The sequence below is a fragment of the Felis catus genome, chromosome D3, assembly GCF_018350175.1.
Source record: "Felis catus isolate Fca126 chromosome D3, F.catus_Fca126_mat1.0, whole genome shotgun sequence".
Classification (NCBI taxonomy): Eukaryota; Metazoa; Chordata; class Mammalia; order Carnivora; family Felidae; genus Felis; species Felis catus.
The window spans coordinates 48,295,389-48,312,358 of NC_058379.1; the positions used below are offsets into that span (position 1 = coordinate 48,295,389).

General features: G+C 42.7%; 1 long non-coding RNA gene across 2 annotated transcripts in view; it reads right to left on the bottom strand.

Moving 5' to 3' along the window:
- LOC123381293 overlaps positions 1-16,970 on the bottom strand; it is a 312,463-nt gene that overhangs the window by 281,805 nt on the left and 13,688 nt on the right. For both annotated transcript variants that reach the window (XR_006588131.1, XR_006588130.1), the window contains one exon: positions 12,838-12,952. This is a non-coding gene — a long non-coding RNA (uncharacterized LOC123381293). The remainder of the gene's footprint in view (positions 1-12,837; positions 12,953-16,970) is intronic.

Genomic DNA, 16,970 nt, shown 5'->3' on the forward strand with positions numbered 1-16,970 from the left:
TCATTTCTGCTCGCAATCCCTGTCTCTAAGATTCAGTCACATGGACCCAATCCAACTGCAAGGAAACTGACAAATATAGGGGTGCACATGAACAATTAGTGATTACAAACATCCTGCCACATACACTATGCCCTTTGCTTTGCTTTCCTCTTCTCTTACCTTTCTACTTCTTTTCCTAGTAAACACCCTGTCATCGTCCTGATCAAATGGCACCTTCCTGACCTCTTCAAATAGTATTTCACGTTCCCTATGCTCCCATAAGTGTTAATATAAATATCTATCGTTCATGTATTATCCCACTTTACGATTATTTGCCTGCGCATCTAACTCCAATTCAGAAGACCAAAAGAATACTGTTCTCATCAGTGACTTCTCACTTCCCAGCACCAGGCTAGGTTCCCATAAACACACAGTACGTATTTGATATATGAATGAATGAATGAATAAATGAATGAATTCACCAACAAGGGCTGTAGAAGGGTTTGCCCCTGGAAACAAAAAAGCAAAGAGGGCTGACTTCCTCATGAATCTTCATCCATGGGTCTGAATTACTAGTTAAGGATGAACTACTTATGGTAAAGGAGCTCTCAGTAAGGATGATTCCTGGACCAAATTTATTAAAGTGGAAAATATCTAGAAGAGCCACATGATTATAGTGTACCCGGTAAAGTTTAAAACAATATAATATTCTGATTCTGGAACTGAAAGACTTGAAGAACTTCCAGTTGGGAGCAGGCATTGTTGCCAAGATGCACTGTCCTCGGGCTTTCCTCTGAGAAAATGGGAGAGGTAGACAGTGGTGCAAATATTTCCAGGCGGCCAGCCAAATTAGTAATCCCAGGCCTGTGTGTGTGTCCTGAGACTGACTGTCGTTTCTCAACCAGACATTCGAGTCCCCTCCCATGTCTAATCATGCCTGTCTTACAGCTTCAAAATAAAGACCAAATTCAGAAAAAGTCAGTGGAGTCCATCCTATTTCCAAAGTACCCAAGAGAAGTCTCGGGTACTAGAAAAGTCTCTACCTCGCATTTTCGGTAGCATGCTGCATTCTGACTGAGGTTAGGTAACCACAACAAAAAGCAAAACGAATGACTTCAGTGCAAAGTTTGCCCAGGGCCAAGCCAAGAGGTAGGATATTTCTGTTGGATTACAATCAACAGAAGCCTTAAACTGATGTGGGTATTGTTCAGAATTCCAGAGATAAGTGTAATACGTTGAAGGACTTTTAAAGATTGTTTTCAAGCTCTTGATATTTCAGTTGAACAGTCTGGTTGGCTGCCTTTTATTCCCCCTTGCCCCAAAGAATTCATTAAGGAATCTTAGCCATGAATTTGGGGCTAGTGTAAAACAGCTGCCTTAATATCAGTGCCTTGCGATTTATAAGTTCACCATTTTCCTGGGAGGATCGAGAATCGTATTAGCTGTGACTCCCCTAAAGATACCTCTCAATGAAACCGTGCCATTAGCACCAAAAACTCCAGCAGACTGACTAGCTGTGGGCAACATCTCATCTCGCTGACAAAATCTGCCATCGGCCTCGATTAGCTTGGAGAGCCTGTCTCATCAGAAAAGCTCCACGACAGATCTACTTCTGGTGCCGATGTTAAAGCACTGCCATCAGGACCACAGTCAAAATGCATTTGAGTTCCGGACCCGTGTGAAAACTTATCACTGAAGTAGACTCCTTGCTGAGGGACAGGAGCTTCCCTGCGCTGAGGGTGAAAATTGGTTCCATGGGGAAAGCTTCAAAGCCATGCCAGCCATTAAAATGTGACTGGAGGGGCGCCTGGGTGGCGCAGTCGGTTAAGCGTCCGACTTCAGCCAGGTCACGATCTCGCGGTCCGTGAGTTCGAGCCCCGCGTCAGGCTCTGGGCTGATGGCTCAGAGCCTGGAAGCTTGTTTCCGATTCTGTGTCTCCCTCTCTCTCTGCCCCTCCTCCATTCATGCTCTGTCTCTCTCTGTCCCAAAAATAAATAAACGTTGAAAAAAAAAAATTAAAAAAAAAAAAATGTGACTGGACACATCAGGAAAGCAGAGGGGTTGAAGCGCTGTGTGCAGACGCCACGGGAAGCTGGTAAAGAACTCGCTCCAGAAAATGGCCAGGTGACCATGCGTTCATTCTTGGGACCAGGAAGCACTGGGGTCAGAGCTTCGTTACGGTTGGGCTGTTTCCCATACCAATTACTGGAGTGTTTACCTTGTTTGGACTAACTTCGCGTCAAAAATTAACAAGCCAGTGTGGATTGCCAGTCTGAGATGGGCTAGGGCTTGCTACCCAGAAGGAAAATAACGATTCTATAGTCTTGAATCGGGAAAGCACTTTAAATTTCTCAGAATGAGAAACAGAAGCTGCTGGAAAGCGTCATAAAACAAGCACGCAGGCTCATGCCACATGTGGTAAGAGCCTCTGGCTCTCAGTGGTTCTCAAGGTGTGGTCAGGACGGCGGCATCGACATCACTCACAAACTTGTTAGAAATGCAGAATCGCTGGCCCCCACCTGGACCTACTGATCCCGAAACAGTGGCAGTGGGGCCCGGCAATCCGTGTTTGCACAGTGCCTGGGTGATCCTGATGCCAGCTCAAGTCAGCTATCCATCGCTCTGGAGAATACAGAGGGATCTTCACAGTCAGCAACTAATCCAGCCACCCACTCAACTGATGACCTTACAGAAGTCTCTTAGTCTTGCTGTCCTCCCATCCTATTCCATTCAGAAAATGGTTGTCATTTCAACCACTATGGTCCAAACCTGCTGCCTTACCCAACCCCCAGCTACATAATCCGAAGAACCTATGCTAAACCCCTTGTTTCTTCTGAAGGGGCTCTGGGGATGCCAAGATGTACTCTGACCTCGTTTTGCATAAATCTAGGTTGTCTGAGGAAATGAACAGAACATGGTTGTTTTGTTTTGTTTTGTTTTCTTAACTTGAGCTGGGTTCCAGGATGGAAAAAGCTGAAAGGTTCCAGACAATTGTCCATCTAGATCAAGAGCTGGCCAAACCTGGCTGGCTGCCTATTTTGTAAGTAAACTTTTATTGGAGCACAGCCACACCCACTCATTACATACTGTCTAAAGTCTACTTTCATGCTACAGTAGCAAAGTTGAAGAGTTGTGACAGAGACCCAGTAGCTTGCAAAGACTATAACATTTGCTCTTTGACCCTTTCCAGAAAACATTTTCAGACCACTGATCCAGATACATAATCAGCCCACATTGAACAGGAACTCAGAATGAGAGGTGGTAGGTATGGGGTCCTGAGCTGGGAGGAGCAGAGGCTTCAGGGACAAAGCAAAGGGGCCTCTGCCGGGAAACCACAGTGTTCCAGTGCCTGGGAGCCCCAGGCCTGAATCTGTGGACAGGTGCAAGGCCCCCAAAAGATAACTGGACTTATAAAAAGGCCCTCTAATGATTCTGCACAAACTAGTCCACAGACCACACTTTGAGAAATGGAGAATGACCTGGCTTTTCAGATGTACAAAGACTTAAGCATATCCCGGTACTCTTACAAAGTTCATCAAATAAAAATCTGGTCTAAACGGAATAAAATAGAGAACCCAGAATTGGACCCACAAATATATGGCCAACTAATCTTTGACAAAGCAGGAAAGAGTATCCAGTGGAAAAAAGAGTCTCTTTAGCAAGTGGTGCTGGGAGAACTGGACAGCAACATGCAGAAGAATGAAACTAGACCACTTTCTTACACCATTCACAAAAACAACCTCAAAATGGATGAAAGACCTAAATGTGAGACAGGAAACCATCAAAACCCTAGAGGAGAAAATGGGCAACAACCTCTTTGACCTCAGCCGCAGCAATTTCTTGTTTGACATGTCTCCAAAGGCAAGGGAATTAAAAGCAAAAATGAACTACTGGGACCTCATCAAGATAAAAATCTTCTGCACTGCAAAGGAAACAATCAACAAAACTGAAAGGCAATCGATGGAATAGGAAAAGGTATTTGCAAATGACATATTGGATAACGGGTTAGTACCCAAAATCTATTTTAAAAACTACCAAACTCAACACCCGAAAAACAAATAATCCAGTGAAGAAATGGGCAGAAGACATGAATAGACACTTTTCTAAAGAAGACATCCAGATAGCCAACAGACACATGAAAAAAATGCTCAACTTCACTCATCATCAGGGAAATACAAATCAAAACCACACTGAGATACCACCTCACACTGGTCAGAATGGCTAAAATTAACAACTCAGGAAGCAACAGATGCCGGCACGGATGTGGAGAAATGTGCACCATTAGTGGGAATGCAAACTGGTGCAAACTGGAAAACAGTGTGGAGGTTCCTCAGAATATTAAAAGTAGGTCTACCCTACGACCCATCAATAGCACTAGTAGGAATTTATCCAAAGAATACAAGAGTGTTGACTCATAGGGGCACATGTATCCCAATGTTTATAGCAGCACTTTCAACAATAGCCAAATTATGAAAAGAGCCTAAATGTCCATCAACTGATGAATGGATAAACAAAATGTGGTTTATATATACAATGGAATACTACTTGGCAATAAGAAAGAATGAAATCCTGCCATTTGTAGCAACATGGATGGAACTGGAGTGAATTAAGTCAGTCAGAGAAAGACAAATATCATGTTTTCACTCATATGTGGAACTTAAACTTAACAGAAGATCAGGGGGGAAGGGAAAGGGGAAAAATAGTTACAAACAGAGAGGGAGGGAGGCAAACCATAAGAGACTCTTAAATACAGAGAACAAACTGAGGGTTGATGGGGGTGGGGGGGCAGGGGAGAGGGGAAAATAGGCGATGGGCATTGTGGAGGGCATTTGTTGGGATGAGCACTGGGTGTTGTATGCAAGCGATGAATGACGGGAATCCACCCCCCAAAACCAAGAGCATGCTGTATACACTGTATGTTAGCCAATATGGCAATAAATTATATTGTTAAAAATCTGGAAAAAAAAAAGTCTGGTCTAAACCCCATAATTTCAGCCGTGACTTTTTTTGCACTTTCTAACAAATTTGGCAAGGGGCTAGAGGATAAATTTAAACTTCCAGGTTCTTTTAATTAATTTAGGCTAGAATGTGTGTGATTACTCATTTAACATTCTTCTCTAAATTTATACTGCTAATATTTCAGGTCCATACTTGTAAAGATAATTTTAAATTTATAGAACCCAACTTCCAAAAGACCAGAAAGCTAAATGGAGTTTTAACTTGTACCACTGCATAAACAAATGCTTGTTCCAAATGGAACCTTTAGGAATTCTGGAATCAGGAAGTTCTAATCTCTCAAAAAAGCAGATGGGCAGATAGCTTGCACATGGCAAGGGAGTTTTCAGGGTATACTGAGAAAACTGACTGATACATCCAAGGTAACAAAGGAAATTTTGAAAACTGTCAACTTTATAAACAAATGCAAAACTGTTTAGAATTCCGGAGTCTTTCTGAAAAGAACTTTTGTTCCAAAACTAAGGTATTTTTTAATGCTTTCTTTTTATTGTAAAGGCTACGTAACCCCATTATAGAAAATACACAAAACAGTAAAGAAAACCTACCCATGATCCCACCATCCTAACACAATCACTGTTACTAAAGAGAGAAAATTCTTGAAATTTAGAATTTGAAAGAATCCGTTTTTCTGGTAGGGAAAGACCGGTTTCTAAATTGCTGAAGAGCTAATAAAACCTCAAAGCTCAGTGATAACAATAACCAAGACCCAATTAAGTATTAGCTCCTCATAGCATCCATCTACATGGCCTCCATACAGTCCCCTCCTACCTCGGCCTTCAAGGTCCACTGCCACCCCCTTCTTCTGTTCTATTCTTTCTCCCTGATTTCTCTTTCTGTCTTCCTTTCTTAATGGCAGTAATTACAGCGAACATTTATTGATCCTTGTGCTGGGCACTTTCCATGGATTATTTCAGTTAGTCTCAAGAACCCTGTGCATAGGTACCATGTGAGACCCTCATGTTACCAATGAGAATCTAGAAGTGGTGTGATAAATTGTGGCTATTACGGTTCCAAATTTGGTCACAACTTCCTATATGCATGCCTCTTCAAAACGTAGAGTCTATATCTATAAATTTTAAATCTGGGCTTGGTCACATGACTTGCTCTAGTCAATGAGATAATAGCAAATGTGATACAAGTCAAGGTTTGAAAGATGCTTGCTCATCAGATCTTATCATCTCTTGCTGCTGGGAGCTTTCAGCCACCATATAAAGAAACCCAGGCTAGTTTGTTAGATGAAAAGAAATACCGTGAGGGAGGGCCCCATCTAAGGCACCAGACCTATGTTGAGCCAGCCAATACTATGAAGAACAAAAATAAGTTGTCCCAGCTAAACCCAGGTAAATTGTCAACCCATAAAATCATGACCAATACGTGATGATTTTTTTTTAAGCCACTAAATTTGGATAGTTTGTTACACGGTCAAAGCTAACTGACACAAGCTGTTTGCCCAGAGTCACACAGCCAGGACTAAGTATCAAACCCAGATGGTTTTTAGTCTAGAGTCTAAGAGCTTAACCCCATGTTATACCGTGGAACTCCCATCAATCTAGTCAGTACCATGGGCAGAGTCCATGCTCAACAGTGATAGTGTCCCCTTAAAGATAATAACGAGGAGTTTCTGTCAAGATGGGTCCATCCCACATGTTGCCATTAGTAGCTCATTTCTAAATTCAGACCAGAGACACCTGGGAAATAATTAGCTTCAGTGTTTCTGTCCTCCCATAACAAATTTGAGGGCAACTCTTTATTTTTGCTAAAGTTAAACAGTTTGTGGCAACAAATGTTACTTATACTTTTCTAGGAATAGAAATATATTTACTTTTAATCAGTTGGGGACTCATTAGTGAAGCTGTCTTTATCTCCCTGAGCCTTTGCCTTCTTAGCTTGGGTTTTGCTTTTTTTTTTTTCTTTTGGCCCTGTATTAGTGTTTTGTTTGTTTTCTACAGAACTGCCTGAAATAAACTCTAATGGGTTGAACAAATCAGAAGAGAAACAATGTCAACTGCAACACAAAAGTCAACCCTTATAACCTACTTCTTTTCACAACCCTTCCCTATGCCTAACAGAAATGAATGAATAGCTGATTATTAAAAGTAAAAAGTCTGTTACCCAAATAATCGAGCTATATGAAGCATTAATCTGGTGCAGAACTACTAATAATGAGAGACTATGGGAAAGACTATTCACCAAAGCATTTCTTTTAAATGCAAAGCTCTTAAAATATCTTTCCGCAATAATAGACTCTTAAAAGATCTGCAGATGTAGGAATAAAGTAAATGAACTATTTTGACGCATAATAAACAGAGGTCATATAGAAAAGCAAATTTGGGATACCAAATTTGAAAACAATTTTCACTACAACTGAAATGATCACGTCTGGCTTTTTCCTCTTATCTTCCTTACCTGTAAAATCAGTCTTGTAACCTTTTGTGTGTGTGTGTGTGTGTGTGTGTGTGTGTGTGTGTGTGTGTGTGTGTGTAATGATCAACACCAGTATTTCAGATAGTATGACTTAGAAAAAGTCTTTCTGTGAAATTACAATGGTTCTTTAGCAGTTATTAATTTGGGGGGGTCTGCCCAGAATTCTACTCTCCACCCCCCAAAACACACACACACACACACACACACACACTTTCAATAGCATCTGTCACCTGCAGACAGAGCTCCCCTTGGCTCCTGCCCAATCCAAGGAGCCAGTTAGTTGTGATGGTATGTTTGGGGTCTTCCTCACCAGCAAACGAAGTGTGGACATAGTCTGTGGCTCTGGGCTCATCATCCATGTACCTTGGAGATGGATTTAGGCAACCAGGCACTTCTGGAAGCATCTGGTCAGGGTTCCCCTGCTTATCCCTTTTGTATGCCCTAACTAGCCCTTTTCACTAGTTTCTGATGTCCAGTTTTTCCTCTAGGTCTCAGGGAGGAAATACAATCTATCCCTGCAGCACAGTGGGGAGAGTGAAGCCTGGCCCTGTCACTGGGTTCTTGAGGCCGGAAGCTGGTCTTCTTCTTCATTCTTGCACATTATCTCTGATCTACTTCTGGATGACCTAGATGGGCTCCCAACAGATGGTAAGCGCCACCATCTCCCAGAAGTCCTTCTTCTCCCATTATACTCTCTCCCTCACCTCGGACTCTTACATACATCCGCTAAGACTTAAATATGTTCAACCCATTGGGATCCAGTATGCTGGACAGTCAGTCCTTCCCTAGGAAGAAAGTTGGGATTGGTTCCATGGAGACTTCCCCTGGCTTCTTGTCTGCGCTGGTTCTAGCAGTTCTAGACCCACACACTTCTACGTGGCCAAGAGGGGGAAATGTTGCACCATTTCGGAGGAAGAAATCTGCTTAGAAACCCCACAGAGCATGAAGATAGCTTAACGTGAGTGAACTGCCCCCAGGTATCATTAAAAAGAAAAGAGTATGCATTAGCCCTAGCTTCTTTATCCAGTTTTTTCTGCCAATTCCCAAGAAGAAAAGGTCATTTGGGCAAGAAAGAAACTCACCTTTTTTTTTTTCTTCTAGATTTTGACTGAAAGTTTTTCTTCTGAGCCCTTCCCCATCATGTGTTTATTTGCATCTATAGAGCTCTCTGCCTTAGCACCCATGAGAAAGTAACCACTTGGCGTGGAATCTGCACTGCATTTAATTATAAAATTGCCTTCCTTGCATTCACTCCATCTCTTGTATATCTAAATGAATGCTGTGCCTTTCAAGGATTCATTCATAAAATTTGTATCTCATAACCAGGTTGTATGGCTATTTTAAAAGGAGAGAGTTATGTTGGTAGAGATGAATCCATTTTTCTTACCAAGTTTTCTACCTTTTCCTAACCTCATTCAGAAGAAGATGAAGGGCGCTGGGTGGCTCGGTCAGTTAAGCGTCTGACTCTTGGTTTCGGCTCAAGTCATGATCTCAGGGTTCTTGAGTTCAAGCCCCACATAGAGCTCCATTGTGGCAGCACAGAGCTTGCTCTTGCTCTCTCTCTCCCTCTCACTCTCTCTGTCTCTCTCAAAATAAATACATAAACTTAATTTAAAAAAAAAAAGACTAAAATGTTAAAAAAAAAAAAAAAAGAGGTGGGGGGAGATCATTGACATCAGCTTGGCTGTTGAAATACCTGATCCCATTAACTGTGTTTTGGCAGATTCTTTACACTTCAAAACCCAGAACCTGGTACCTTTTCTCAATTGTAAACCATAAACTACTCAAGAAACCATGAGCTCCTTTTCTTTTCAGTGAAGTGTACTTTGGTCCTATTAAAAGCTCTCTAAGAGACAAATTTTCCTTTAAGCTCAATTTACATGGAATGAAGCGCCTTGGGCAGCGTGTTGTTGGAATTCATTCAGGACCATGTTTGCCTGCAAAAGGGCATTTACTCTTGACATTTTTGGAGATATTCATTTTACAACCCAATTTTCACACTCAAATAATCACCATCTGTGTTGTCCAGTTAAAAACGATCAAGGAAAGCAAGGGCAAGTTATTTCCTCCTTCATTTTGTTCTTTTCTCCCCTTTTGTTTGTTTTGTTTTAAGTGGTGAGCGCATAATTAAGCCTACTATTCCATTCCTGAGGACTGTTGTTTTATACAAAAAGAGGCAGCAAGAGAGAAAGGGAGAGAAGAAGGACACCGGGTAAAGAGAGTAAAATGCACTTAAGCCCTAGCAAGCTTCTTCGTGAATAATAACATGATCATTATTATTATTTCAACTTTGTCAAAATTTTGTTATGTTGTTCTACCACTTTGGTTCTGCATTTCACCCTAATCTGCCAAGTCAGAAAGAAAATTCATCTTTATCCCAATTTGAGATTCTTCAGCGTCTGAAAACCAACTTAGTCTACATATCATATTTGGTTTATAACTCAGTACACTTCAAAAATATTCTTTTTTTTAATTTTTTTTAACGTTTATTTATTTTTGAGACAGAGAGAGACAGAGCATGAATGGGGGAGGGTCAGAGAGAGGGAGACACAGAATCCGAAACAGGGTCTAGGCTCTGAGCTGTCAGCACACAGCCCGACGCGGGGCTCGAACTCACGGACCGTGAGATCATGACCTGAGCCGAAGTCGGCCGCTTAACCGACTAAGCCACCCAGGCGCCCCTCAAAAGTATTCTAATGGCATCTTAATTTTATAATACTCTTGGGTTCTCCTAATCTGAGGAATGCATCTCCGAATGAAGCAACAGATACCCCAGGAGCCCCTAGAGTCCTCTACCGCCCCTTTTACAACACTCATCACATTACAAATGATTTGTCCTTACTACCTGTTAAGTCCTATTGTAATACATACTATGTCTGTTTTATCTACTCCTGGAGGGAGAGGGCCTCTTCACATTCTGTTTGGCACCTTCAGTGCACCCTATAAGCTTTTGTTAATTGAATTAAGTCAATGAATGAATGTTGACTTCTCTTCCTTTTCTTTCATAAAAGGGACTCTGAGCTCTGAGCCCATCATCCCATAAAAATCTCCATCACAAGAATTATTATCCTTCATAAACCAAAAAAAAAAAAAAAAAGGAGAGCACTCAAAATATATCTTCTATAAAAGTCAGAACGGTTCCCTAAAAAAATACATTTTTTTATATTAGAGTTTATCCTGAGGAAAAAAAAATGTTAAACATGGAAAAATGGGTATTCTAAGCAATTACGGAGTTTCATGAAACTTTCCTGTTTTAGCTAGTTCAACAACATTTAAGGCTCAGTCTGGTCAAGAATATTTTTCAGTGGATTCGTAAGAGGATGTTAACACAACCTGAACGAAAAAGAGCAAATACAGAATTCAGTCTATCGCCACTCTGCATGAAGTGTTCCCAGGACTTGGTGACCATCCACTCAGTAAACAGATATTACACCAAGGCGGGCAAGTCGCAGATGGAAACCATGCGGGCTCGTAGTGGAATAACACAGTTTATCTCCACAGGTGAGAGTGAGTGCCGATGGGAGTAAATACCGTATGTCTCCAAATTTAAACCGAACACATATTAAGAGGTCTGTTTTGATCTTTGTTGGACGAAAAACAAAGACGTTGGACAACCGGAATAAGTAAGTCCCTGTCTGTTCTCTAAGAGGGTAGAGCGTTTCAGACTCCGTGTCGCTCCATTGTGATGGACCCCTGTGCGAGCACATCTGGAGAGGCAAAGGTGTTTAACATCTGTGCTCCTGGAAATTAGAGTGATTGTTGAAACCACATCGGTGACCACGCGTAGTTTCTATTAGTAAGCCACGTGGCTTATTTTAGCTATTATTTTTACTGTCTTATCCCTATGTTAGTATTTTCCTCACAAAAGCAAATTCCTATGATATCAGGCCACTAAGTAGTACTTCCGTAGGCACTGGCTAAATCTGGAAAAAGTGGATCCAAATTAACTGGACTTTGTAGCAACCCTTCATAAGACAAAAGCAAATGCCTCCATTCATGAAGTTCAGCCTCACGCCAAACTTACTCCATACGAACATTCAGCACTTAGGCTCACAACACCTCCCTCTATAACCTCCATAACAGACAAACATCAGAGAAAACGCACTGATATTCTCAGATTTTAAAATACAGATTCAGGGCGCCTGGGTGGCTCAGTCGGTTAAGCGTCCGACTTCAGCTCAGGTCATGATCTCGCGGTCCGTGAGTTTGAGCCCCGTGTCGGGCTCTGGCCTGATGGCTCAGAGCCTGGAGCCTGCTTCTGATTCTGTGTCTCCCTCTCTCTCTGCCCCTGCCCCGTTCATGCTCTGTCTCTCTCTGTCTCAAAAATAAATAAACATTAAAAAAAATTTTTTAGGGGCGCCTGGGTGGCGCAGTCGGTTAAGCGTCCAACTTCAGCTCAGGTCACGATCTCGCGGTCCCTGAGTTCGGGCCCCGCGTCGGGCTCTGGCCTGATGGCTCAGAGCCTGGAGCCTGCTTCTGATTCTGTGTCTCCCTCTCTCTCTGCCCCTGCCCCGTTCATGCTCTGTCTCTCTCTGTCTCAAAAATAAATAAAACGTTAAAAAAAAAAATACAGGTTCATACCACAGAGAGGGACTCCGTTTGCCAACGTTTATATGCCATTTTTCTGGCAAGATGAGGCTCGCAGGTAAGAGCAAAGGTGAATCAGAACAGAAATGACCTCTTGGATCGGGGCCTGGGGGTCGCGATGGCCTTCTAGGAGGTTCTCCACCATCTTGTGCTATGAATGTTCACAGTAACAAAATATGCTTTTTTCCTGGATGAATGATTCATTCATTTGAGATAGAAAAACCAGACACCATCTTGTTAGTGTACTCGGGGCATGCTGGCTAGTGTAACAAATAAGCTCCCACATGTTAGTGAACTTGACACAACAGAATTCATTTCTCATCTACCTAACAGTCCGATGAGGGTTTTCTTGGCCACACACATGGTGTTTAGGGACCCAGGCCCTTCCATGCGTGTTGCCACCATCCCCTAGGGCTTTGGAGACCTCTGCTTCCAGCCAAGGGAGGAAGAAGAGAGGTAACTGAGAAAACCCTACTTACTTGAAAGTCTCAGCCTGAAGGTGACTATAGATCTGCTTTTACTCCTGTTTTATTGGCTAGAACAAGTCACATGGCCACTTGTGGATGCAAGAGAAGCTGCACAGTGAACTCCACATCATCAAAGGAGGGACACAAGTTTAATTTTGATAAACCATCCATGACACGGGTTTCCTCACTAGTTCCCAAGACATTGAACCTTTGGCGGGGTCTTTTGGGGGCAGAGAGTAAGCAGACTCTAGGGTTGTTACACCTTCCATCCCTCCACCCGCAAAATGTCTTGGGGACCAGATTCACTTGGAAACGGGTAGTCTTAAGTAACGCTTCAAAAAGTGGTCAAATGTCCAAAATGTACCTTGACCAATTTCTGCTGGCTGCTCTTCAGAACTCTGGAATAACGGCTGCAGCTGAAGTTATGCATTTTACATTGTTCTGTACCTGAACTTGGAAGCCCTTGTAATGAAAGCATCCTGCAAATAAAAAAGGGATCATTAGTTATTGGTTCGGGGTAGCTATAAAGAAAAGGTACTTGCTTTTACTCGTTTCCACAAAAGAGCTTCTCAAGCCCTAATGTCACTTGGCCCAATTAAATATATAAATGGCAAGGGGCCAAGTTAATTATAGCTCTAGGGACTTGGACTAGGCCAGGCTAGAAACAGAGTAACAAGAAGAATGGCCAAAGCTTACACTTTGCTTTGAATCCAAACAAAGCCTTTGCCTTCACTTGCCCTTAAGGGGAATATTCTGATCTGGAGGTGAGGTGGAAGCGTCCTGAAGAGCTTTGGCTCTTGATCCTTATTATGGAAAAATTGGATGAATATTAACCAAACCTGAAAAGAGGACGAGCTGAAATAAGACTCATTAGAGTGTACTGAGAGGCAGATGCAAAATGTTAGCCATTCAAACTCTTCATGTCCCACAAGAAAGGTCACAAATAGAGAGTTTCTGAGCGAGCCACTCTCCTAGGAAAATCTCCCAGGAAAAGTGCAATGATATATAAGGGATATTTGCATTTGAGTAAATGCTGATCCTTTCCATCTGGCTAGACACTCTTAGAAAGCATCTTGGAAGTTCTGCCCCGCACCCCTTCTGCTAATTAGGCTGCTCTATGCATCAAGAGCTCTGCCCTGAAGGAGTGTCAGCAAAGCAGTTAGTGCGTCCAGATGTGGACACTTCCTTAAAGGTGAAGTACAACAGGGGGAAAAGATTAATCTGCAATGCACTGAAGTCAGACTCTGGGTAACCCAGCGATGTGTTAAATGAAAAGGAAAAGATGCTGTTGAATTTTATCTCCAAGTGGTGTCATTATTTCCAACTAACTTACTCCTTCAGGCAACCCAGATAGTTTGTTTTCCTGAAGCCCTTTTCTCAACGTTGCACACACCCTCCTCTTGCTAGACCCTGGAGAGGAATGACAGCAGCTGAAAAAACATTCCATCCCGGGGAAAGGGAAAGAAGGGCTGGTGATTACTGAGCGGGTAAGGCTGGCAGGTCGTCACACGAGGCGCAGGGCTCAGTCTGCATCCGGGAAAGGGGCCCGGGGTTGGGAGCAAAGACCGCTTTCATGGTTCCACGAGTCGCGGAGGGTTAAAGTTCAGGAAGGTTTGCTCAGAACAGCAGAAAATAAAATTCTTAATGCTATGTATAGTGTAGCTAGAATGTGATATTTCCTTCCACTTGTTAAATTGGGATTTTTGTTTTATGTGCTTTGGATTTAGCTCCTGGGTGCTCTCTGCTTAGTTTAAAAGGGTTTTCATCTCCACATTGTCATACATGGAAAAAATATACTGAGGCAGTGCACCGTACATTGTGACTTTTATTTTGCTGTCAGACTGCAAGTTACAATATACCTGTGTGCATTAAAGACTCGGGGGCTTTAAAAAGGGAAAGGATCCCTTCATACGCCATACAAAGAGAGCTACAGCCCAAGAGGGAAGAGCTGGAAACGACCACCGCCTTCTTACCTACATCAACCACACAGCCCGGGTTTTGGCAACAGCTCCGATTGCTTGTCACCGCATTCCTTTCAATAAGGGCCATTTATTAAAAGCACAACTAAGGAAGTTTTTGTCCAATGGCATGGACTGACTGGGGGGGGGGGGGGGTTCATTCCAGAAACATACTCATCATATTTATGTATTAGGTGCCTGTAAGCTTGGAGCTGCTTTGTGTTCTTTTTTAGGAACGGTGATGACTACTGGGTTCTATCCTCAGTGCCCTGGTTCCCCATGATGCCAACAGCATGCCTGTCCAGCAGCTGCAATAGAGACGGATGCTGTCAGACCCCAGGCCAAAGCCCTAACGCTGGCCATGTGCTCACTGCCTGCACGAACGGCTCCACGTAAACATGGCACGTCTGGGGGCTTGAGCAGATGCTGCTTGGGTCTGGACGTGTTTTTATTATTCGCAGCCTTATCCTAGCCATACAGTTAGCTCCTTGGCGGGGGACAGCAAGAAACTCTGTGGGAGGCCAGGGATCATCGACTCCCCCCACCCACCCCGAAACACCGTGGGGGCTAGAAACTTCTCATTCACCACCAGTGTACTTTCCCCAGGACACATTAGAGCTGATGCTCGGCATGGACTGCAGGCAGCCTCTGGGTATCGCTCAACCTTGGAGTTTTGTCAGAGATGTCACAGACAAGGGGGTCATGTGCACAAAGCAGGTCCTTGACCTGGTGTTAAAATGAGGGGAGCTGAGCAAGATGAATTCAGTCGGAGTTTAAACAAAGAACTGGCGATCTGTCAGTCATCTAAGTTCATAAAACCAACTTACAAATAAGTATCCATCTCAGACAGCAAGCTACAAGTTACCAGTCTTTTCTGTTCTCCAGTAAGGTTTTCAAGAAAGATAAACTATTTGCAAGGAGGAAGAAGGAGTGAGCACTTTGAAGCAGAATAGGACAGTGGCAACAAGAGGAAAGAAGGAAGATGTACTTTAAAAAAGAAATCTTTATTTCTGCTGAAAGAGAGTCTGAAACTTATTTTTTACACCATTCCCCTGGCTTTTGGATTGAAAGGTACCCAAAAGAGAACAACACCTAGTGCAGAGCTGAGAGTACTTTTATTTACACCAGCAGGCTGTTTAGAACTCCCATTTTATTCGTGGCAATTTGATTGTTTGGTCACGCCTCCTAATAAGTGAAATGTTACACTGGAGTATTTGTTTAAACCTCGCAGCTTCAGATACAGTAAGTTGCTGAATGATGTTTGCTAATGGCACACATTCGATAATTCCTATAATGTGAAATCTCAGCCAGATTTAATGTTTAATTTCCCTGGGATTCACTCTGAAATTATTACAGACATTATGTATTCTCTTCCCTGGACTTGGAATTAATTTCAAAACAGAGTAAAAGTGCATCCATTTGGGTGCCTTGTGGGAGTTCAGATCAGTAACATTCCATTTCTCCCGAAGTTTCTGAAGTTTAAAATACCTTTTCACTTTATTGCATTTGATCCGAGTTCAGTAGCTTCACGGCACAGTCACCCAGCGCTGCGTTTTGTTTTTGTTTGTGATCTGGATGTGCCGTTGCTTGATGAGTTTCATCCTCTTGAAAAACTGTACTGATATTCCAAGGCTTCATCTGCCTAACTCGAAGGTGCCTTGGTATGGTTATCCTGATAACAAATTTTTTACCAACAAGCAACGATCTGGCAAGAAAAATCATTAAACAGCTCCACCTACATCTTTTTATGGATGTCTGCCACAGAAACGGAATTCACGGCAGGCACTGCTTTGATTAATCAATCAATACATTGGCTACACTTCCAATACCTGGCCCTAGTAGAAAGCCCAGAGGCTGGAAAACCTCCAAACATTATAGAATAAAACAACCCGACCTATGCTAGGTTGTGATCCAAAAATTCCCAGACAATAAATCTTTAATTTGCTACCCTGGCAACTCTCACCAAATCTGAATTAAAAGAATATTTTCCATGCAGAGCGTTGAAAGGACTTGCCTCCTGAACAGTTATAAAAGTTTAACCTTTAGCTGAGGCACACTTCCTACAGTCCAAAAGGAAACTGAGTGAAGAAAAAGACATCAAGGGATTAATTCGCAAGTTTTACCCCAAAATGAATGGCAGCTGTTTGGGAGTTCAATTGCACTGATGTCCCATTAGGCTCGAAACATCCTGAGCCTTGCAACTATCTCATAGATTTCATAAAACCTTGTTAGTAAAAACTTCACCTCCCCAGTCTGGTCTCAAGCATTGAACTCACACACCTAAGCTACCCTATAACGGCTTCAAATGAGCTCCTAGGCAGCAAAGGATGTCATGTGGTTGGTTCTTCCCAGGATTTTTCATTTCTGTCAGATAGATCTTATTTTAATCGGCTCTCCCTCCCCCACCACAGGAGGAGGGCTGGTGAGAGGCAGTGGCTGTGGTTCTAATTTCAAGTGAACAGAACAATGGATTAAGTGTGGTCCGGGAGTCTGCTGGCAGAGGTAGAACACGGGCTTTGGAAATGTGTAGCTGCTCTTC